We start from the raw sequence: 24,916 nt of genomic DNA, 5'->3' as shown, positions 1-24,916 counted from the left end.
TGAAGTTCTGCAAAAGCCACAAGCTGGCCATCCTTGCCAAGAAAACAGTGACAGATTCAGTCCCTATGGCATATACATTCATAGCCCCTCTGTTAACCAGTGGGGAAATTTCATATACAAACCGTTGAAATACGTGCATGAAACTGCTATAGGGAAAGAAAAACTTGTTGGGTGGACCTTCATGCTACAGTACCTGTCACTAATACTTGCCAAAGCTTATTGGAACTGCTGGTTCAGAATACAGTACTATGACTGCTCTAGGGCCAGCAGGTTTTTTTAAAAATTCCTAATTGCCAAAATTGAACCTAGAACAATTGTCCAAGTAAGAAGCATTTAGGGATTTTGAGGGCAGTAGGTCCTGTACACATCCTGTTGATTTCACCATCAATTCAAAATAATCACTTCTCTTACAAAGAAATGTCAGTTCTCCATTCTTATTTTCTGGAGGAAACCATTAAAAATAATCTAGTAATGAAAGAATTTCAGCTAAGCAAGTAGCAAGTAGCTGCTTCTTTAACTGCTTCTTTTTTGCTTTCTATGCAAGGCCACTGCAGAGGTACATGTTGAGATTAGATGGGGTTTTAACAGTTTTCTTACCTCCTTTGATTCTTCCTACAAATGATGTGAACAGACTTCATGCCTCAAATTTCATTGGTTTATAAACAGAGATACTGAGTGACTGATATATTGAAGGCTTCCATTTTCTCATGCTATTTCCTGTGTCTATAAGACAACCATGCAAATCTTCTGAATTTAATCATCCTGGTTATCTTTCAGTTTCTTCCCTCTTGAACAGGATATATCTGACATATTGGTGTGTGCTGTGATAATTGTACAGTCTCAGAAACTGAGACTAAAGTAAGAAAAACCTCACATAAAAGCTTCTTTTGCTTCTGCCAGAAGCTCAGTTCAGATGAGTTCAAAGGTAACTTGGTTTTGTTTGATGTTGGTATTTTGTCCTCCAGAATCTCAGTTTAGTTACACCTAAAGTTCCTAAGTCCTCTAGCAGTTAAATAAATTGAAACAACTCCAAATGAAGAAGATGATGTGTGCCTGTGTTTGCAGAAATTCTGAATAAGTGGTGTTGAGCACTGTGAAATATCTTCTTTGTGTCAATGTGTTGTCAGGTTTTTAGTGACAGTTATTGAACAGAGACCAGTCTATTAACTATTTTAATGCTCTTTACAGTGTATGAAAATGAAGACTGGTAAATAAACAGAAAGTATTGTACAGGCAGACCTTTTGGGTTGGTCTCATCCTTAGGGAGTTTCTGAAAAGCTGTGTCATCTTTCTCCTTCAATTTCTGACTGGAACAGCCCATTATGCAGCAGGAAAAACCTAACATTGGCTTTTTTCCACCAGGGATGAGTCAATCATATGGTGCCTGATTCAACTCTGCAGTCTCTTTGTCTTAGTGGCAGCTCCTCTTCTCTGGAGAACAGAAGTAGATGCATTATCACACTGAGGGCATTCAACACATATGGGTCATGTTTTCAGCCTTTTCTGAAATCTGACAGCTCACATGGTGTATATGAAATAAGAACTTGAGAGTGCAATGAGAAGTAACCAGCGGTTTGCAGTTTCATTTGGTGCATTGGCTGATGACTAAGAAGGGAATTTAGCAGATGCTACATTAAGAATAAAAAAACAGATGTGGTTTTCCTATAAGGTATATTTAAGGTGTGAGGATCTTCTGGGTGGTAAATGTTAGACAAGACCAGAGCAAAGCTGAGAGCAGTCATGAAAGAGAAAGAGCATCGAAGACAACTGACACAATATTCACATTTGGGGAAAGAGAAGAGTACAGCTGTCCCATTTGTGTACCTTTCCTTAGGTGACTGATCTGGGCCATTGCCAGAGGCTTCTTTGCATCTTGCACATGAGGCTTCTTGCATCTTTGCCTGAGCCTGTGTGGCAACTCTATCTCCTTAATCTTTCTTCATTACTGTTTATATTTTTCTCTTGCTATTTTAATAATAAAAAATAATGACTGATTATTTTGTACATAAAGAACAATGACCTGTTCTTTGCAGGTAATCAGGTACTTTTAAAATATTTTGTAAAATTGGGAATTATCACAAGATGATTTCTGTGTCTGTTGAATCAGCCCTCTAAATATCATACCTTTTCTGTTACTTCTCTCAACTAAGCAAAAAGGCACTTCTGTAGGACTCATCAATGGCTATCACCTCTCAGCAGGAAGGCCTAGGCTTCCATCAGCTTCATTCCCTTGCCTCAAGGGTAGCATGGACTCCTGCAGAAATTACGTCAGTCATCTGAAAATTATCCTAACCTTAAATGATGGTCCTGTCAGGACCATTATCTTTGAGGATGCTCCCTCAACACCATCAACACCATCACACTCATGTAAAGTCAGGTGAGCCAGCACAGCCTGTGCCATGATTTACCCCCAGGCAGGCACCAAGCCCCATGCAGCCCTTCTCTCACTCCCTCACCAGCAGGATCAGTGAGAGAATTAGAAGGGTAAAAGCTGGAAAACTCATGGGTTAAAATAAAAGGAGATTATTAATGAAAGCAAAAGCAAAAGCTATGCATGAAAGCAAAAGCAAAAGCTATGCATGAAAGCAAAACAAAACAACATAATAATTCAGTGCTTCCCATGGGCAAGTGTTCAGCCATCCCAGGAGACCAGGGCTCTATCACATAACATCAACTTGGGAAGACAAACACCATCACTCCAAACTTCCCCCCATCCTGCTTCTTCCCTGCCTTTCTATACTGAACATGATGCCACATGGTCTGGAATATCCCTTTGATCACCTGGAGTCACCTGTCCTGGCTGTGTCTCCTCCCACCCTCCCATGCACCCCCAGCCCCCTCACCAGTGTGGCAGCACCAAAAGCAGGAAAGTCCTTGGCTCTGTGTAAGCCAAGCCATCCCTGTATTATCATCGCTGTGTCCAGCACAAACCCAAACCACAGCCACTGGGAAGAAAGTTAACCCTACCGCAGCCAAAAGCAGCACAGCCTGCCAGAAGGAATTGGTGGAGCGTGGGGGGACATGAACACACTGGGACAGGGTGCTGCAGAGCTGTGCAAATGATGCACACAAAACCACACACCTCACCAGCTGGTCTGGAGAGAAGACACTGGAGAAGACTTAGCTTCACTGGTAAGCCTGCACTGGCCTGTATGGAATTTGCTGGTTCCCCTGTTTTAGCCTGCATATTTTTCTTCTGAACTAACTTTCTTTTTTTAGTGACCCTTAAGGACAGTATTTTCTTTCAAGGCTTCTGTCTGACAAGACCTTTTATATTTTTAGACTTTTAGGAAAAGAAGTGTGGATATTTAAACTTGGGTGAATGAATTTTCCTTAATTTATGGTGAATCTTTTAAATTAACATCTTCAATGATCAGATGCTATTGCTACTACATTCTTATGTATCAATCAAGTTGAACAATCTGGTTTTGCAGAGTTATATGGACAGGCTGTTAACCTCTCTGAATTGTACTTTTGTGATCATCACAACACATTTCTGTGAAAAAGAACATTGCATATTCTCAAACATATTAAGTGTCATCAAGAACAGTTCCAGGGGTCCTTACAGTGACCCTGAAAAAGGCTTCTAATGTAGGAAGTGGACAATTCTACTTGGTATGAATAAGGATATATAAACAATGGCCTACCACTTTTCTTTAATTCACTGCACTTTAAAAAAGTGGTGTATTTTTATCTTGAAATACATGTGACTGGTATAAGTTTTGCCTTATCTACTGGGTCAGGAGTTTTTGTTCATTTCATTCTCTATCATTGTCTTCATGGAATATGCCTTCTGAAATATCACAGCAGTGCATGTATTTGCAGATTATTGATGGGCTTAAGACAAAAAGAGTGATGCTTTCTATAAAATATTCTTGACCACAGAATTATCTGTTCTTTTTAGCAAGAGAACATAGAACCCTGCAGAAAGGAACCTTTTTCTACACGTCTCTATGGTACAAGACATGGGAAAATGAATTAGTCTTGCAACTTCTCCTGGAGGCCGTCTTGCTGGTTGGGACAGTTGGAGTTTCACAGGATTTAGGTCCAGCTATCTGTATATCCCCAGCCATTAAATTTTACCTAGATATCTTTTACCAAGGACAAAGACTTGAGTCAGATTGCCTTTGGTTTCTAAAAACAGCTAACCTGGCTGCATGGAGAGAATGAGATGAACTAATAGTTCATCACTGCCAAACATTAAAAAAAAAAGCTTGAGGCACATTTCTTAAAGAAGTCTCTCAGTTTTTAATTTATAAAATGAGAATAGAAATATTATAATATTTTTCAAGGATGTTTGAAGCTCAGTCATAAATACTGAGGGAACCTTAACTGAGGGAATCGTTTGGTAGTGTAGGCTCTATTAGCTGGAAAAAGAGTGCATACCAAACTGAATTTACTGACACTCAGCTCATATTTGCTTAGGAGATTGTCTCAGAACAGATGAGTGTGAGACATGTTTATTTTAAGTCTGCACAAAATTAGACTTTGAAAATCTTTTTGAGAATTTCTGCATGCTTGACTAGAGTTACTAGGTGCCTTGCCTTTTTTGACTAATACTGTATTTAAAACATATTTATAATAAATGTACTTGCATGCTATCTAATATAAATAATTGACTACTTAGAATAAATATTCATGATCTCAGGCATAAAACTCACTGAGGACTAAGTCACTTGTGAGCCTGTTCCTGGTCTTCACATCCATATCATTGACCTTCCGACAGTACCCTGCAGATTTTCCATCCTACCAGTTTAAGCTGTGAATTTTCATCCCAATAAGCAACTGTCTGTTTTTCTGACATACCCACAGCTCTTCTTCTTGTGTTGTGTTCAGCCAGTTGGCATCCATAGCATGTCAGAGCATATCACAAGTGAGGAGGCTTAACCTTTCAAAACTGTTTACCTCCATATGTGTCCAGTTTTTGCAGCACTGCAGTATTGTGGCACAACCTCTAAGTATAGCCTTTAGATGTGTTTCTAGGAACACTGGCTTATAAATAAGTACAGTTGACAGTCTGCTGATCACAAGCCTATATTTACCACAGAGAAGTTGACATGATGTCATGAAGGATTTGACAATTAACCTTGAAAATTCCCCAAGAATGTTCAACATCTATTGTAATTTTTCTGAATAAAACAAAAAATTTCAAAATAAGATACAGCACAGGGTTCATTTGGATTACAGAAGATAATCACAAAAGGGATAAAAAATAATTTAACTTCTATCAGAATCATGGATAGGATTTTTAAACATATTTTGGGCTTGCTAGTTGATGTTTCAGCTGTGTAAACATTAGTGAAGCCGTTTGTTATACTGCTGCTGCTTCTGAGCATTTATATTGAGTTAATTCAGAAGAAAAGTTGGCCATGTCTACTTTCCCTCTTGGAAGGTCATTCTAATGGTGCTTGAGGCTTGTCTTGGATTTTTCATTGAGTTCTATTCTTTAAGTAGGAGCTTCAGCACAGAAGAAAAGCAAGCTCGTGGGTGCATGACTGATGGAAGTAAGGAAAAAGATGAATGGGTGCTTTAGCTGGATAGAACCCTGGAAACAGCATAGGAAGCTGTAACAGTTAGCAGAAGAACCCTACCACTGAAAACATAGTTCAAGTTCTTGGGAAAACTAATTTTCCCAGACAGGCAGAGAAGAAGTTTGCAGCAAGGGACTGGGTCAATATTCCCTCAGGTTACATTTCCAAATCTGTAACTGAATTGGAGCTGGCACTAAGGATTCAACGTAAGGGTTTATTTTGAGCTATAGTAGGAGTCTTATAGCAAGCTTAACATCAGTGATATTTTTAGATGTGGAGATCTTGGCCCATAGGATTTCATCTGAAATGCTTTAATGTCTAATTCCCACTGACATCAGGGGTGTTAAGCATTTAATTGTTGCTGAAGCTTAAGTTACTTTTGAAACTGGAAACAAGACATTTCACAAACTTCTCATGATGGATTTAACATGACCCAAATCCTACTGAGTTATGCATTTCCTTTGCACCTTTTTGTACCAGAGGTCAACAAACAAGAAGTTTTACCCCTAGGGTGAAATGCTGGCAAGTACAGCCAGAACAAAAGAAAATTCTATTAAAAACCAGCTCTTTATGTTCCTCAGCAGTACTCTTTTCCTTCTGTGTGACTATGTGCTCCTACTGAAAAGCAGTTCTGGTGAGCCTTCTTTTTCCTAGCAGAAAGACTCACAGGTGTTTTTTGGTTGCTTGCAATGCATTAAACCTTTGCTCAGCTTTCCTCCCTCCCTTACTCTCTTCTCTCACAAACATTTAGCTTAGGTGGTTCTCTAAGCCTTTGATACTTTGCAGCTGAGGAAAGAGCCGTGCACTGCTTGGCAGGCTGACCTATTTCACAAACACAGGCAATTACTCCCACCATGGAGCAGCCCTTAATTCACAGCCAGGGACTGCAGAAGAGCTTTCTGGTGTGCAGCAATCCCCTGATGCCCTGGAAGGCAAGCAGCTGTTTCCCCCTGCGCAAAGACTGTGGCCTTGGGAAAGGAGACGTGGCTACACTCCTCCAAAGCTTGTCAGCTGAATCAATAATCCTTTAAAACTGTCAGCAGCAAAGGCAAATGACAGCCACCTTCAAGCTCCTTTAATTTATGCCAGGATAATGTGTTGGCAAACTCCCTCAATCCATCCTCCTACTCTGAAGGCCAAGGACCTACATGTCCTATGGCAAATGTGTGTGATTATGTAAGTGTCTGTCTTCAGAAGTGCAAAGGGTTCTTTCATTAATTTTATCCTGGGAAAGCTAAAATGAGCAAGCTAATTATATTAGCAACTTATTTAATTAATTGGAAATTTAGCCAACGTATGTGGTGCTTGCCTTTCAACATGTAAAGGCATCCTGTGCTGTGGATGCCTGCTGCATCGAGCCCACCTGGATTGGCATCCCATTTTTTCTCAGCTCTGTTATCATGCATGCCCTATAAAGTCATTTATTATACAAATTGGCTACTTCAATTCTTTTTCCTGGATGGTGTTTGCATTTTTAAAAGGCAGTGTGGAGTGTTTGCTCATTAGTCAGTATTCTTTAGCTGTCACTCAAAATAGCTGCATGACTTGATTCCCTTCTGGTTAAAAAAAAATTAAGAGAGAAGCTGCCAGTCAAGTTTACCAAACAGTCCAACAATAGAGAAACTGTAAGCCCAGAATATTCTCCAGTTTCCTTAATTATACACTGAGCAGAGTAATAGAATAATTGGCATTCATTACATGAGTTTAAGTGTTCACATTATAGCCTTCTATTTTGAGGACATTATTACCATGCAGTAATAATTCAGTTCAGCTTGGTGATACCTAGAATACAATAGCTTTTGTAGAGTTAGGGAAATTTGTTAATATTCTACTTGCAAATAAGCCAGTAAAATTGCTGCTTGATTCCTAAAGATGCAAAATAAGTTTTTAAAGACAAGTGGCAAATCTTGATTATTTCAGAAAATAATTGATTTAGGCAAATATCTTTATTTATGCAGTGCTGCTAATAAATTGCTATTTAAAAATCAGAATATATACCCTGTATAGCTCAGAAGTTCCACATGTGGATGTGCAATGTGCCATTGGCCAAAAATGATGAATTCAAGTTGCAGTGTTTGATTGAGTAATTGTGCTGGGTATAAGGTAAGATATTTTTAAAAGGCCCATAAGGGTTTACTGAACCAAATACCACTAATGACCCATAGCATTTATGCTCAGTCCTCAAGTCTCTCAGATGAGGAAAGCTGTTGGAATTTTATGCCTCTGCAACACTAATCTAAGAAGAATTAATTCACCTAACAGTCTTTGCCAGTGAATTAGCACGAAACCCGTCGGAAATTTGTGTTCACAAATGTGAAGTCTTGAACAAATGTATCACCACTGTGATAATCTTCTGAATGGCATCTAAGGTTGGAATAACTCCAGAAAAAAATCTCTCAAACTCAACCCAAAGGCATGCTAGTGTTTGCAGCAGGCATTCTCAGCATGCTTTAAGCATAGTGGTTAAACACTCTCTTGGGTGAGCACAGCCACAAAGCATCACCTCCAGTTGTAAGAAGATAAACTAAGCCCTTCTTGATCTAGAGTGTAAAAAGTTGCTAAGTTGGTAAGACAGCTTGATTTATATAGCTCTTGAGAAATGGCAGTTGTGATCATTCTGATTTGTAGTTGCTAGCCAAATGCTTGAAAGAATGAAATAAATACCTGTCACTGCCCACAACCGTAAAACACATCATTCAGAAACATTCTCTCCTTCATGCTTTCACCTATTTTCAAAGCCCAGTTGCTTTTGATAGATTAAGTGGGACTCAACTGGCTCCCAAAATATACAAGCTGTATATATTTTTGGTAAACTGATTGCTCAGGAAAGAAGTTTCTGAAGATCCAGCTGATGAGTCAATGTCTGCAGTGCAGGCACAGATTGTAATGCTGGCTCATGGGCAGGGGGGCTCGAGTCCTCTGATAAGCACAGCACTGATGCAGGCAGATAATTTGGTGAGTGAAAGTTTAGCCAAGCAGTCTGCTGCCCCATGGTGCTGAGGTGCCATTGGAGCCATGCTCTTTGTGCCTGGAATAATAGGCTCTGCTTTAAAACTCCTGGGTTCCTACTCTTCAAAAGGCTTTGTAGGTTGGTATTTCAGGCAAATCATTCAGCTCCTCTTTCTCGGGTTCATGCATCAGGAAAATGGATGTCATACTGACATTCTTCATCCGCTATTTTAAGAATAATGCAGTGACTGCAGAGAATACTAAAATATTTTGAGAAAAGGTGTTAGATCTGCAGAGAATTGTTAAATGTCCCATTCATGGGAGCACGCACATTCTGGCAGCCAACGTTGCTCCTCTTGAAGAGCTTAGAGGAATACAATGGAGCTATAAGGGGAAATTTTGTCACCTTTTCAGCATGGATAAAGGAGAGGGAATCTTATACTGGAGACAGAAATTATGTGTTTTATTAACTGAATATTGTCAGACACAATTTTTTGTACAAACATCACTTGCCTTTCCCAGAAGCCTCTGAGATGCTCAGTTTATGAACTCTTTGCACTGAGAATAGGCTGTGTTGAGATCATGCCTATGACTTTATCTATTTTAATGTTAAATTATGAATTTATGGATCTAGATACTTTGTGAATAGCATAAGTTATTTTAATGCAGACAGAAACACAGGGTGATGGCAAATAATTACAAATATATTCCTGCTGTCTATGGAACTTTACCTGATTACTTGACTATTGTATTCAGAGTTTCCTCACCTCATTATGAGAAAGAGAGGTAATAAAAATGTATAAAGGCACAGGCCAGGGGTTATTCTGATGACATAACTTAGGAAACAAGAGTGCTAGTCAGAACAGAAGAAAGTGAATTGAAATGCCCTAGATAATGAAGGTTACTTTGGAAAAGCTAGGAAGCAGTGAATTTCCTTGCTGACTTGATAGTTACTCACACAAGCAGACCTTTGTCCTCAATATGACATCTTGTATTAAAATATGAAGCAGGTAGCACCGGTAAAACTTGCTTTAAAATTCAGAAGAATATTTGTTTCCTATGAAATTCATTGCTGTAGCGGGATCTTTTGTAAAAAAAAAAATAAAATTAATAAATAACCATGATTATCAGGACTTAAAAAAAACCTGTCTTCTTAAGGAAAGCAGGTGAGCTGGCTTGGGGGGAAAGCCTGAAGAACAGCAAATAGGTGCACTTGTGTGTGACTGGACATCAGAGCAGCGAGTTGCTGGGACAGGATGCTGCTGCCAAGAGGAGTGAGCATGAGAGGGCAGATGTCTGGTTTTATGGTGGACCACAACACATTTCTGAACCAGACAGCTCTGATCTCAATGCTCCAGTCATCAAGAGGTTTTATCTAAATGCAGATACCTGAGCACTGTGTCCCAGTGCTGGGATGGGTACAGGGATGTGGAGATACCAGATGAGATGAACACAGGAAGGGAGGAAAAGAGCTAAGAATCTGGAGCACCTCTACAGAAAACAAATATATGAGCTGGGAAACCTGTGGGAAAGCAAGAAATGTAAGGAACATTGGGAAAAAAGCAGTTTGAAAACCTTGCGGATGAGGTGGCAAAGAGATATGCAGGGTGTCTCAGGCAGCATTTGGAAGGGAGGGATGTGAGTCCTTTTGGGGTCAGAAACAGTAGAAGGAAAATAAGTAGAACTGAAATGGACAAGATGTTTAATCTATGGCTAATTATTTTGTGAGAGGAGGACTTGAGTATCTCAGAAAGATAAATTAAATCACACTCCCCTTGATAGACATTGCTTTTCAAGAGCAAAATAAGAAAAATATCTAAACAACTTTGTATTCATGTACTGTTCTAAACATAATCAAATCAAAATTTCTGTCTCCAGTTTCCCAGACCAGGTTAAGATTTGGAAAAAATATTAACAATTTAAGTGCGCTAGGTTATTCCAAAGGTGTTGTATTCATTCCTTGTCTAGTATCAATGCCCATAATATGTTGTTTCAAACCAGTCAGAAACAGCAATAGAAAAATCTAAAACTCATTGCAGTATAACCAGTCCAGAAGTGCTAAGAGTTCAAACTAAGCTAGGAGCTCAAAATAGAATTAATCTTGGTATCCTAACATTAAAACTTGTAGAGACATAGAGACAATCTACATGCAAACTGAATGGATTTCTGATTAATGTGAAATACTTTTTCCCACCAGTGCCAGAGTGTTTGGGGAAAGGTATTTTGTGTGTGCTCTAGTAAGAACCACAAGTATTAAAAAAATAAATTCCTAACCTATTTACTTCATCTCTCTGTGGAAGATCATTTGCACAAATAGATCATGGCACTTTTTTTTCCTCTAACTGGGAATCTGAACTCTTTGAAGTATATTTTCATATTACCTTTCAAATCTCAAAATGGGATATTAGTTTGTCATGGTGTTGATTTTGATTCTTTGCTTGGCAGTGTGTTTATGGCATGGCTCAGAGGGCTTTCTATGAGCTTTGTTTTCTAAAGAACAGTTATGTTTCTAATTGACTGAGAGGGATGAGTTATCTAAGTGCAGTAGCAGAGATAAGCTATTTTTCTGCAGGCTGAATGAAGAGTCATTCGCAGTTGCACATCCAAATAACTACTAAAGCTGAAGGAAAATAGCATATTTCTTAGCATACCTTCCCCAATCAAGGATATGCATACTATCCTGTTTCCTTTCCAAATCAAAATTATTAGGGTGGACCAGAGTAACAATATTCTACTAGTCTAGTATTTTCACCAATATGTGTAGAACTACTGCTCCTGGGCTTTTATCAGTTGTTACTGGATTTTTATATCAAATTATTTACTTATATAGTAAAGGCAGAGCAACCCCAACGATGGTGAGAAAGTGATGCATCTGACTCCACTGATATCAGAAGGCTAATTAATTACTTTATTATACTATAGTATTCTATACTGTATTACACTACATCTGAAGTGAATCTGCACAAGCACTCACCTCAACAAAATCTTGTGACTGTCTGCTGACCGACAGTCTGAACATACACTTGGCCATGATAGGGCCAAGCACCAACACTTTGGGTAAACAAAACACCATCACTCTGGGTAAACAATCTCCATATCATTCTATTTTGGCACAACACATGAGCAGCAAATGAGATAAGAATTGTTTTGATCATTCTTTTCTCTGCTTCTCTCCCTGCTTCTCTCAGGTTCAGAGAATATGAATCCCACATACTTAGGTAACTGTTATCGATTGAATGCTTTATTATTGTTATTCTCTGTTAAAATGTCCCAGTGATGTGAGTTGATAACTTCTTGATCATCAGTGTCATAAAAATGCTTTGGTAATCTGCTGTCACACTGTATCAGAAAAACAATAAATCAAATAAATATTAGGCATGCAGCTGACTGTCACTTCCCCCTTTGTGTCAGCAGTGAATCTGATTTACAGTCACACTGCTGTAAAACTAATACTCATTTATCTGCACTTTGAGGTAGGTGTTCAGTAATCTTTAAAACATGATCTAAGTATTTGAATTCCATTTGCAGGGCCCTCTTTGTGTTCTGGGTCCAGCCTGAACTATTTCATGTTCCAGCCTGGAGGACCCTGGCGTGTATGTCTGGAGACACTGAAACATTACATTTTAACAAAATATTGGAGAAGTAGATGAGTTCAAGAAAAGGAGAGTGCCTATTAACATACATTCTTCAAGCAGCAAAAATAATGAAGCCTCATTTCCTGCCTTAACCACTGCCCTGAGAATATATCCATTTTTTTTCCTCAGATCCCCTGGGTTGTCACACTCTGCTGTTCACTCCCTTCTTTATTCTGAGTTCTCTCTCATGACTTTGGGTTTGGATGGCTAAGAGGCAATATCTGCTGGGATTAGCTCAAAGTTACATCTTTGTGAATTTGCCAGCTGCCAGGGACATATTTATTCGCTTACTAATTGGTCCCTAGCTGTTGCAATAAAAATGCCTGAAGGCATAAAATGCCTGAAATTCAGGCATAAAAATGAAATGCCTGAAGTCCGCTATACTTTAAGTGGGAACATTTCTTTGGGCCCTTCTCTAGCTGCTGTCTTCCCTAAACCTCACAGAACTTAGCATCTTTGAAACATCTGTTTCTGTGTCAAATTCTGTTGAAATCAGTTGGTCATTCTTAACAATTGCCATAGAGCACACTGATGTGCAGATGCATAAAGAAACAAATCTAAACATTTTAAAAGGAAGTGTGCACAGAAATAAACATTAATATAGATTATCCTGGCTTTAATTCAGCAAAAAATAATAGAAATGTCAACTGTGTACTCAGGTAACAAAAAATTAGAAGTGAGACAGTAGAATTCTGCAAACCTTTTTGTTTATTGGATATCAAGTCTTGTTACCCAGACTTGTAATCATTCACTGACAAGCTCAGAAGCCAGAATGATCACAGCAACTATAATGAATAATGAATAATTTCTATTTTTTAAGTTCATATGACTTAAAATCACATGAGATCTTGAAGCAGGAAGGAGAAGAGCTCATTTAAAGTGTACTAAAATCTGTCATCTGGATGGATATGGAAATTAGGAAAGAATAAGCAAGGGAGTATTCAGGAGCACCTACTAAATGCCTGTCCTTGCTCTCATCTTGTTTGATAGCCTTATGGATGGTGACATGTATCATTTGCCAGCTGGGTTTCCTCTGACTGGCATTTCCAGGCTTTGCACAGGGATGTGAGGGTAGCTGATAGTGCTTAGGACAGCTGCCATCACAGGCCAATCTGACTGACTGGCCAAAACTTACCCCCACCAACTAAATATGGTTTAATACAGGAAAGTGTATTTTACAATCAGAAACATACCCATAGGATGGGTGTGACAGACCCATTGTCTGTCTTGGAAAACAGTAATTCAGAAGATTGCAGAGCAGGAGAGAGAAGAGCTTTTTTGTGAGATTTCAGTGTCAAGTTCACACTTTGAACCTTATATTGATCCATGTATGAAGAGGAAAAAAAATATGCAGTAGAGACATTAAAAAGATCAAACCACTTTGAACACCACCAACGAGACCACTGTGCCCTGTTCTGTGACTCACAGCTCCTGGAGGAAGGAGCTACTCAAGGAAATTCAAAGGACAGGAAAAAAAATGGTCTCAGAGGCCATCAATCAACCATTGGGATATAAGTCTTTTAGGAACTCATAAGCCTAGAATATTGGGGAAAGGCTGAAGGAGTAATTCAATCACTCTCTCTGGGTACTTATATATTTGAAAAAAAAACAACCTTAATGACAGGAGCCAGGGGAACTTTTTCAATCTTCTAGACAAGTAGCAGAAATGGAAATTAGATTCATTTAAACTTGCAACAAGGAGCAAATTTTTGGCACAAGCCACAGATAAATATTGGAAAAGCTTTTCAGAGGAAATTTTGAGTTATTATTTTGCTTGGTATATTCAAATTGCACCAGTTTTTCTGTCTGCATGTGGTATATAGCTCTAAATATGCCAAACATACAGAATGTGTGTAATACTTACCTGCATATATCATGTGTATATATTCCAACTATATCAGACATAGGTAGATATGAGTGGTAGATATAGAGCTGTAGATCTTTCTTACTGAAAATTAATAATTTTGCAACTAATAATGAAGACAAAGACGTAAATATGAGACCTAAAATAATCCAAGCATGGCATGACCTGGAAGCAGAATGAATCTTCAAAATACACTGAATATTCTTCAAAACAGCTTGTTAGGCTTTGCTTCAATTTACATTATCTCCACAGTAGGTGAAAATATGGATTTTCTTTTGAGATGGAGGAGGAGAGGTTAGTGATTGCTTTTTCACTAACAGAAAAATAAGTCTGTTTAATGAATTACTGTGAAAATACGCTTGAACTTTTATCGAAGTGAAAGAAACATAGCAAAGAGTTTGATCTAAAGGAAACTTCTCCATGTACTAACATGAACTAACAGCTGCAGTTTTTCCTTTGCTAAGTGGGATTGAACAAATACTAAATTGATTTCTTTTTCAGAGTGACACTAATTGTGTTTTGTCCCTGAGCATCACATCAGGCATTATCCTCAACATCTCTTGTGAGCTTAGAGAAGTTTAAAAGACAAACACACAAAAATGCTAAGTATACAAAATGTTTCTTTGACAAATTTTGTCAAATAAGGTACTAACTTCAGACTGATTTTAATGTGCAAGTGGGAGAAATATCAGTTCCTTAATAAGGGCTGAAATTTATCTCCTTTCAGAAAGCCTATATGAGCCTATGAACCACTGAAAGTCAATCCTAAAATCATGACCTAAGGAGATTTAAGGGCCCCATGCTATCTTTGCATGGAGTCAGTTTTTTTTTTTTTTTTTTGCCAGTGACCTGGTCCCATGTTATTGATTTGTAGTAAAACTTGGTATAAGATATTTGAGATATTTTTCATGCCAAAATGCATCTTGGCTTCTACTCTTGTCTGTGTTGTGTGCTGGCTACACCTAGTGAAATATCTTAAAATAAAAATATCTGGTGTGTTTTAAATATTGATTTAGCCCTTCCTTTTCCAAATCCTCAGCAGACATTTCTAGAACCAGTGTGATAGTGCTATTTGAAGTTTAGGATACTCACTATGTCATGAAAAAAATACTCAGAAGAGATAGTTTGAATTTGCCAGATTCTATTTCTGATATGTTCCACCATATTGCAGCCAGTATGATCGTTTCAAGCTGTTTTGCTTGTGGGGTGCTTGCAGAAAATATATCAGAAATCTTGGTTAATAGTAAAAATATATATCTTTCATCAGCTCATTTCAGGCTTAGGAAAATTGTCTTCAGCTATTTACTACTGAGGGCTTCTGAGTAAAAAACTGATGCCCTGGAAAATTTTAGTTTTTAGAACTCTGAAGGTCCATGAAATATTATGTTTAAGTCATTTGAATCCTACACAACTTCAGCCAAATCAATGGCTGAAAACCAAAGGTAGATAAATTCAGACAGAAAAAGTGCATATTTAATGGCAAGGCAAATGTCCCTTGGAAGGAAGTTTTGTCCCTTGTTTGAAACTTTTGAATTCCTATTCACTTCTTTGAACACAATTATAGAATTCACTTGGTGTTCATGATGCAATGCTCTGTGCTTTGTATTTTAACATTGATTGTTACTGTGCTGTCTCACTTTAAATATATCTCTTCATCTATGAAGGACATTACTGAAGTATCAAATTTTTTACATGCTTCACTAAAAAATTAAGATGGTGAATTTGTTGTGACTATATTAAACTAACACAGAAAAAAAATCTATAGGTGCTTCCTTTTCCAGAATTTGTACTTTTCTCTACAGGCATTGAAAAATTGTATTTGTAGTAACCTTCCAATTGTCCCAGGTATTCGGTGCACTCTTCTTCCACATCCTCTCATTAAATCTCAGGAAATAATGTGACAGCTTTGATATTCTCAGACATCCATTTCTGAGGCAGCCAGTACATTGTAGGTCACTGGCAGGTGGTGAGACACCCTTCAGAGGAAGGAGGGTTTGCAGTATTTTGAGGAATGTTTCATGTATCCCTGTGCAAGGAAAAAGTAATTTTCTTGACTGGTCCTGGAGGGAACAGACACAGCCTGGCCCCTAAAGCCATGACCATATGTACAGTTTGTGCATGCAAAAATATATTGAAATGAGGTGATTCATGTGGTGGGTTGACCTTGGACTGCAGACAGACACCCACCCAGCTGCTCATTTACTCTGCTTCCTCAACAGGACAGGGTGAGAAAAGAGGAAAAAATCTTTGTGGGCTGAAGTAAAGGTAGGGAGATATTTCGCCAGTTACCATCACAGGAAAAACAGACTCAACTTTCAATATAATAATTAATATAATTTATTGCCAAGGAAAGCACGTGGATAGTGGGAAACATGGAGTAATTAAAGCAAGATTTCTCCCCTGTATTCTTTTTACCACAATAAACTTCATTCTTTCATCCCCGGTCCTTCTGCCTTCCCCTTCCATGTGGAACAGGAGGATGGGGAATGGGGAGTTACAGTCAGTCCAGTACCATTTTCTCTCTCCTTCTTCTTTCTCCTCACACTTTTCATCTGCTTCAGCATGGTATCTCTCCTACATGATATAGTTCCTTCAAGAAAAAAATGCTTCACTGTGGGCTTTCCAAAGACCATACGTTCCTTCAGGAATTATCCAGAGGCTGTAGGCTGTACATACTCTCCATCATGGTCCTTCACAGGCAGTGGGAAATTACCTGCTCCACCATGATTCTGTCACACAGTTGCCTGGAGAACCTCATCCTCTTCCTCCTTCTCTCACTTTAGTGCTTACATGGCTGCTCTCTCATCCTTATTTCCCCCACTCCTCTGCCTATTAGATATTTTGAAACACAAATTCTTAAATACGTTTTTCAGAGGCACCAACATATTGCCTGGTGGGCTCAGCTGCATTCTGTGGTATATCACTTTGTAGCTGTCTGGAAATGGGCTGGAAACAGCTGTGTCCCACATGGGACAGACTCTGACCTCTCCTCATGGAGGCCACCCCATGTGCCTCCCTGCCAGCACTTGGGCACCTGACAACCAATTAGAAAACAGTTAGAAAGCAATTAGAAAACGGTTCCATGGAGAATTGATTGGGAAACCAATGTGGTCTGTAGCACCACCATGCTTTCAATTCAACAGATTTATTTCCAAATTTTGTAACCATTTCAGTTCTAGTTTTGTGTTGTTGCTCTGAGAGTTGTTAATACAAAGTTTTACTTTCTTGCCCTTTTTTGATGTGTGGGTTCAGTCCACACCTGCAGCAGTGCCAAGCCAGCCACCAACATCTGGCAGGCCCCTGCCCTGTGAGCTGAGAAGGATGGCATGCAAACCTTGGGGCAGGTGATACAGTGACTTTGCAAAAGAAACAAATGCTAATAATAATTTTCTCCCTGTTCATGCTTATGCACTCTCACAGACTAAGTTATATATATTTTTTTTAATTTTGTGTACTCTTTAATAGAATACTTAAATAATCTAAATGGCATTTGGATGGCATCTAATGGATGTGTATATCATTGGGAGGATGGGGGGTTCGCTTTAATATTTTTCCAAAGCATCTCCCATAAAAAAAGTTGCAGTTGATCTTGTTAGATGCCATGGAATGAAAATCTATGTGGCTGGTTCCTCCAAATCAGTGAAATATATGAAGACAGAATTTGTACAGAAGCTGCATAAGCAAGAGCATATAAAAGCTTGACAGAAAAGTGCTGGTGAAATCACAGAAATGTGGGCCAGCAGAAAGGCATTTCCTCAAGAGTTAAGTTGTAACGGGATTTTTACATGTCTAGTAAACTCCATCTTTTTCTCATTCTCCCGCTGGGTGGCAGGGAGAAGGGCTGTTCCTGCTGCCATAGGTGCTGTGGAAGGTGACCGTGCATGGGACAAGTCATTCATCACTCCAATCACAGACAGTATTTCTATCAAAGTACCTTATCAAGTGCAGTGCAGGTGGAGCTGTCTCCCATAGATGGTGCCCTATATTTAGCTTAGCATTAGGTTGTCATGATGTTTCTTAAGAGCTAATGGCAGGGGACTGGTTCTGCTTGGGGTTGCTGTTTTCTCCAAATAATCCCTTGATTTCTTGCAGCAGGCTCAAGGCACTGAAAGCCCTGAAATGTAGAAATCATGGAAATGAGCCTGGAGTCAGTGGGTATGTTTGTGCTGCACATACTTCACTGGAATAAAAGACACCAAATTACCTAACAGACAAGGAGTCTAGCTGTGAAAGTACAGAATCTAAGTTTAGACTCCTAACAGGGAAAATGATCTCATGCTGTCTTGCCAAGCCTGGCAGCACACAGACTGCTCGGCACACATGAGTACCTGGTGGTTGTCACTGCCACTGAAGGACTGGACTTGATTGGTGGCTAATGAGGACTCCTAAACTGAAAGTTTTAAGTTTAACACATCTTTAGTAGAGCAAGAAAATAACAAATCTTAGAAAAATGTAATTGAAGGGGAAGAGATCACCCAGCATGGGAGCTAGTAACTGGCCTTAGCTGGGGTATTCTGACAGTGAGACTTCCATTCGAGTATCTGAAGCAGCCAATTACTTCTACAGATAGAGGAGAAGTTATGGAGCTTTTGGTGTTTGTGAAGAAAGAGAGATCTCAATTACTTACTGTGGTCTTTTGAAAGACAGGAGAGAGCCAGCTTTCATGATTCTTGCGGTCCCTGCATACCAAATTGCCTCTCTCTATCTGTGTTGATTGTATTCATAGTTTCTAATACAATTCCTGAAACATTAGCAAAAACTGGGTAAAATAGTTAGTTTGGATTTAGGGGCAAGGCAAAGGGAGACTGTGCTTGATTTTATCTTGAAATAAAATTATGACCATCGTCCATGTATTTAAAGCAATGGCCAGGGTTGCTGCTCAGCAGAAATTTCTCAACACTGTCTAAAGTTAGATTTGTTAAGGTGGATAAGATTCTGAGTGCAGCAAGAGACAAATCATTAAGCAGGTGTCCTGTACAGATCCTAAGAAACTGCTAAAGCTACATAAAATAAGCCAAACTTTTGCCATTTAACTTTGGTCCTCTACACAGAGTCCAGACCACTGCTGGTAAAAAATTAGGAGTGGGTAAAATGAATAAGGCTGAAAGTAATACAATACAAAGAGTATTTCTTGATTTTCAGGGCAATGACAAGTTGTTGTGGAGTGTGGGATCTCAGTCTCTCAGAACTGGGGCGCAGGGTGAACCAGACTACCCCTGGGGGGCTCGGGAGTCCTGGAATGTTGCCAGAAATGTCTGGTAGCTGGACTTTGATCCCACATGAGAGATGACATCAGTATGAGGACAGGAGGATTTCACCGGGGTGAATGGTGAAGGGATAAGTTAATTGGAGTGTGAGATACAGAGTTTAAAATTTCTGTACAGGGGAGTCTAGAGAGGTAAGATAGAGGAATTGGGGCGTGCCCTTCTCCTCCTTCTTCTTCCTCTAGGCCTCCATTTTCTGTGGTGATGTTGGCACTTTGAGATTAGTCTTTACTAAAAGTGCACTAGTTAATAAGGGTAGAGAGTATTGGAGAAAAATGATAAATATTGTATACGTAACTCCGGGTATAAAGATAGGTGGCCGCCCCAGGGGCTCTCAGTGTGTGCCCATGGCTGACCGCTGAGCAGAACTCTGTCAGGCCAAGAAAAAATCTTTTAGATAAACAATTAATAAACACCGAGACCGAGAACAAATCTGAAGCTTCTTCTCGTCCTTTCGAACCCCGGGGGCCCAAGGCCATCTTTGGGCTTTTCCCAGACCATCTAGACAGCACCAAAATCCGACAGTGGAGAGTCAAATTAAAGAAGCAGCTGGAAGTTGTAGCACCAGAAGTGTCTATTGAAAGCAGCTAAGAGGAATCATGGGAGACATTATTCCTATATATGTGCTAGCATGTTCTATGGGTATTGTGTAACACAAAGGAGGAGTAATATCAGGTGTAATGCTGACTTACATTTCAACAGGGAAGAGTTTCTAACACACATTATGCTGCATTAATCCCCCTTGGTATGCAGTGGGAGAAAGTTAAGCTGAACGTTGGCAAACTGATGAAACCATCTGTGCTGCCTTGAAAATCCCCAGCTATGAATAAAGGCTGTGGCAAAAACTGGAAATGTGAACTACTGGAGACTCATCCTCAGACACTGATACTCCCATGTTTGTGAGTAGGAAACAGTCTGAGTGTAAAACCACAGGAGTGGAACATTTCAGTAGGGTGCCATTTCAATCTAGTCACAATCAGATATAGTGGGAGTTAGGAAAAAAGAAAAAAGTGCTTTTCTGACCTCAGGAAGCTTATTTCAGTTGAACATAAAGCCTTTGATCTTGGTTTATGATAGCTAATACATGACAAACTTGTTGATGTGGAAAGGTAATAGGATTATTTTGGCAATGTGTTTATGGGGAAACAGCCCAGGTGAGAGCAAGAGTTTATATTGTTATCCCTTTAGGAAACAGGAACACATGAAACAAAAGTAAGATTCATCTTTAGGTTTCATCTCATGGTATTGATCATAAGGTCCATGAGCATGAAACACGTACTGATGACCAGGACACATGGCCCTTGATGTGACCAAGAGCTGCCCTTAAAGCCTGCAAAGCCTCCTGTGTACTAAACCACGTATGGAAGAATAGTATGCACACCATGACACACATTGCTGTCATACACTGTTTTTGGGAGCAAAAGAACTGGTGCAGAAACCCAGAGACTCTTTCCAAGCTGCCTGCAAGGCTGCCTCCACGTGAGTCTTTAGCTTGTGCCTACACTTGCAGAGCAGTGTTGCAAAAGATGTTTAAATATGGCAAGACATTTTCTGAAGCTGGAGGGATACAGTCATGCTGTTTCTTAAAGGACGAAGATGTGAATATTATAGATCCTTGGCTGTGGTTCAGAGAAGCACCTGGAAGCTTGGATGCATGTTATGTCACTTCCCCAGCTGAGAAGGAAAATCAAAAAATAGGCTTTCTTAAAATAATGTTTCAAAGTCTCACATCCCAGGCACTGCTGTCACACCTAGATGTCCTGCTGCATTTGGTATTCCTGCTTTTAGATGAATTTACTCTTGGAAATGGTGAGATGAGTACAAGTTTTGAAGGAAGGATGAAGCAGAAAGACACCTTGGCAGGAGTTTGATTTCTGAAATCAGGTTGAATGTCAAGGAGCACTTTCTCAGATCAGTTCATTCATTTGTAGGGTTTCCAGCTGACTCGAGCTGTTCTGTCCTTATTCTATGTAGGATTTATGTACTGATGTGATTAGAAAAAAAGTCATTTATGGACCTGGATATACCTTTAATCTTTCAAGTCCAAATCAGGTTTCCCAAAAATGCCATTGAGGAGAATTCCATTGATTCTGACCTAGTTATCCAAGTTTGCTTGCTTCCTTGAAACAATAATACATTTGTGAATGTATTCATCTCTGCATACATTTTCTTTTCCTTCATATGCATTTGCTTTCACTTGTGAAAGTCATGTGTGTTAGTTTTTTGTCTTGTCTTTAATGAGCTGTAGTTCATTGTAGTGTGTTATGTATTATATTTAAAGTACCATAGAGAAATGCCACAATCTACAAAATGCAAGCACATATCATATATGGGGAAATTAATAATTTCAGGGAAAGAAAGTAAAATTATGATTGAATCAAAGCAATCCTGTTCTTTGTTTATCAGACAGAAAGTCTGATATACTCTCACTATGTTAAGAACATCTGAAACTCATTTGTAATTAAAAAGATGTCATTCCTTTATACAAATTAAGTAATGCAAACCATTCAAAGAATAAAAGAGGTTAAATTGTATTTTTCACTCAAACCAGATTATAATTAGTTCCTGGCAGAATGTTGTCCTGATACAATGCACTATTTTCTTTCTGTTGTGACTATTGTGGATGGGCTATGCTGCAAAGGCTGAAAGTGGGTATGTACACTCCCACTCTTTGCTATTTAGGGTGTTTCAGGTGTCCACTTTAGAACCATTCAAAAGCATCCCTTTGCTGATGCAAATTGTGATGTTTTTCCTGTGCAAAGCCTGCATTCTTTCCTCTTCAGGACAGAACTTTCGAGATCAAATCATATAATGTGGAAAATGTTGAAAGGTTCAGCTTTAGAAAAGAAAGAAACATGGAGCATACTTCCATGCTTCCTAAGGCCATTTTAGAGAATTCCTGCTTTCTTGTTCTTGTAACAGTCTGTAGTGGATGCGCATATAGCTGCTTGTGTACATATTCACTGGGAATGGCTAATTAGTCTTAATTTCAAAGATCAAGACTCTAAATATAAGATTCATAATACAAGAGAGTCAAACACAACAGAAAGCTGCTGCAGTACCCAAAAAGAGTGCAGAGATTGCAGATGAGCAAGTAGGAAAGCTGATTTTTATTCTTCATGGACAGTGGCCCCACAGATCTTGTCCAATCTCTGTTCATTTCTGAGTGGCAAATAAGTCTTCCTGACTGCACCTGCATTGCTGCAATGTTTGTTTGATAGTAATAGAAATTTATTTTAGTTCCTCTTTGAAATAGGGATAAATAGGTTTATATGCATCAATATATTCTAATTAATGAATTATCCATTTAGTACTACAATAATTCACTTTATTTCTAACCATTCCCAGTGAATTATTTATATAGTGACATTTATTAGCAAACTGCCATTTGCATCACTTCTACATCATACTTCTCATCATTAATTTACTTTCAATAATTCTTTAGTGCTTGGTCTCATCAATAAAGAAAAATGGATGGAGCCCATGAAGCATTTAACTTTATCTTAATTCTATATCCTTAATACCACTGCCAATAGCCAAGAGCAGACACAGAATACATTAACTGGCAATTCCTCCCTTTTGTACATTCCCTTGTCTCCTTTTCTCTCCTGTATGCCAGTATCCCTGAGTTTATTCTGTAAAAGCAGAAGATGGTTCCCTATTAATGACTATTTAAATAACAGAATTACATAGCTATTGTACTTGCTTCTTTATGTCCCAGACAGTGACTATGAATTAATTAGCATTAGAACAGTGTATTTTGTGTGCATTATTGAATGATTTTACACTTCCTAATGCAAAACTGATGATATCTCTTCAAACCTCTGGGGGAGTGTGTGAGGTCATTAAAGTTAGATTTGCAAAGAAAATATATGGATTTCTCGCTCACATTACTTTTTCCTCAGCTGATAATGCTATTCTTGAGTTCTTGTTCAGAGTGGCTTGTTTGTATTGAAAGATTCTTTATACTATCCATCTACCTTTCCTAACTTTTCATTTCATGAGGGAAATGAACTGTGTTTTCTCAATACTTAAAACATTCCTACAGGAAAACAAGAACTTACATTTTCAGCTCCCAGGGTGATCATCAGAGATAATGGAAACAGAAAGGCAGCTCAGTGTGAAAAAGCAAATATACACATCAGAAATGAAAACACCAATTTATACCATGTGTCTTTCCTGTCTTCATTGCTGATAGCTTATTTTGTCCATGAAGGAAGATTCCAGAAGTAACTTTGGTGGTTTTTTCATGCAGGCATCTGCATGGGAATAAAAATTATGAAGTTTTATTAAAAATTCTACCTGGAATCCTAAGTTTCCTTTATATTTCTGCTGATTGTTTGTTATTTTTTTTTTATTTTTGAAATGAGGGGATTTTCAATTCATGGATTCATGGGAGCTCACAACATTATTAGCACCCTGACAGAGAGGAAGAAACACTGGCCAACAGAATCCCTCCTGAAAGCAGTGAATCTCTCCATACTAATTACTGAGCAAAATCTTAGTGTGTTATGCTAAATGAATTGTTTAAATAGATTTTATCTCCATAACTTACTTTTTTTCTCTTTTAAAAGAAACTTTTTTTGTTTTCTTTCAAAGTAAATAGCATCATGTATTTAGGCTTAAATTTAACATTTGCTATTAATACAACTTCCTAAAATTCATAATATTTAAGAAATATATTCTTGGTTGTTAAGTTCTAAAGAAAGGTGTTTAATTGGGAAGAAAAATACTGGCTATGCATCCAGAACTAAAGCTTGTTGAAATGATTAAACAGCTTTTAACAGCAGACAAAAGAAATGTTTTCTTCATGCCAGTTTGATTTACTTCAATAACTAGTTCAAAGTTAAGGAACTGCTTAGAAATAGAATAAGCTGAAGCATCATTATCATTAAATGGCCTATGAATAAATTCTCAGTCTGGGATCCTGAGACTTATGAATTCATTCATTAGCTCTATGTAAAATTAGCTTTGGTATTAAACCAGTTTTAAATATAAAATGCTTGATACATTTTTCCCCTGTATACAACATTTATTGCAATTTTATATAAATAATAAATACACTTGAAAGGCAAGGATTTTGCATTTCAATTGCAATTCCCATTTCCATCCAAAGCAGCTGGATATAAGGCGTAAGTAAATAAAAATTAATCTTCTAGTAAAGAAGAATTATCATTCATTTCTACCGGAATGCTATGTAAGTATTTATCATTTGAATAATTATGCTGATCTATACCATTTTTGAAATGGGAATGTAAGGTGTTTTTCTGGTAGTGTCTGCAAGCAACAGATTAGTTTAAAAGTCAGATTCATTTCAAAACAGCATTTTTTTCCTAAATTTACCTACTGACAAGAATCAAATTCCCTTGAGGAGAAAAGAATATACATTTAAAATAAGTATAAGAAAAGGTCTGTTTTTTTAACAATTGTTTTACAGTTTTTGTATTTTCACAAAACTAATGTTTTAAATCTTATGAGAAATAATTTCATGTTGAATGCTTTAAATATTTGTCAGGTTTTACTAAAATATTATCATGTAGGGCCTTGTTAACAGGCAGTTCTGTGACATATTGGAGATAGAATGGCTATATAAATTAAAATATATCACCCCCTACTTTAGGAGCATCTTTACTCATTATTTTAATTCTGTAAAAAATTCCAACATTTTAAAAA

General features: G+C 38.2%; 1 protein-coding gene across 1 annotated transcript in view; it reads left to right on the top strand.

The window, feature by feature from the left end:
• The window catches only part of XKR4 (XK related 4), a 215,890-nt gene that overhangs the window by 184,848 nt on the left and 6,126 nt on the right, over positions 1–24,916 (top strand). The gene's annotated exons all lie outside the window — the stretch shown is intronic.

The sequence above is a fragment of the Melozone crissalis genome, unplaced genomic scaffold (genome assembly GCF_028551555.1).
Source record: "Melozone crissalis strain CALT ecotype California unplaced genomic scaffold, PUWL_Pcris_2 ptg000042l_1, whole genome shotgun sequence".
NCBI classification, from domain to species: Eukaryota; Metazoa; Chordata; class Aves; order Passeriformes; family Passerellidae; genus Melozone; species Melozone crissalis.
The sequence above is the reverse complement of the archived record's forward strand: the minus strand, read 5'-3'. Positions and strand labels throughout refer to the sequence as shown.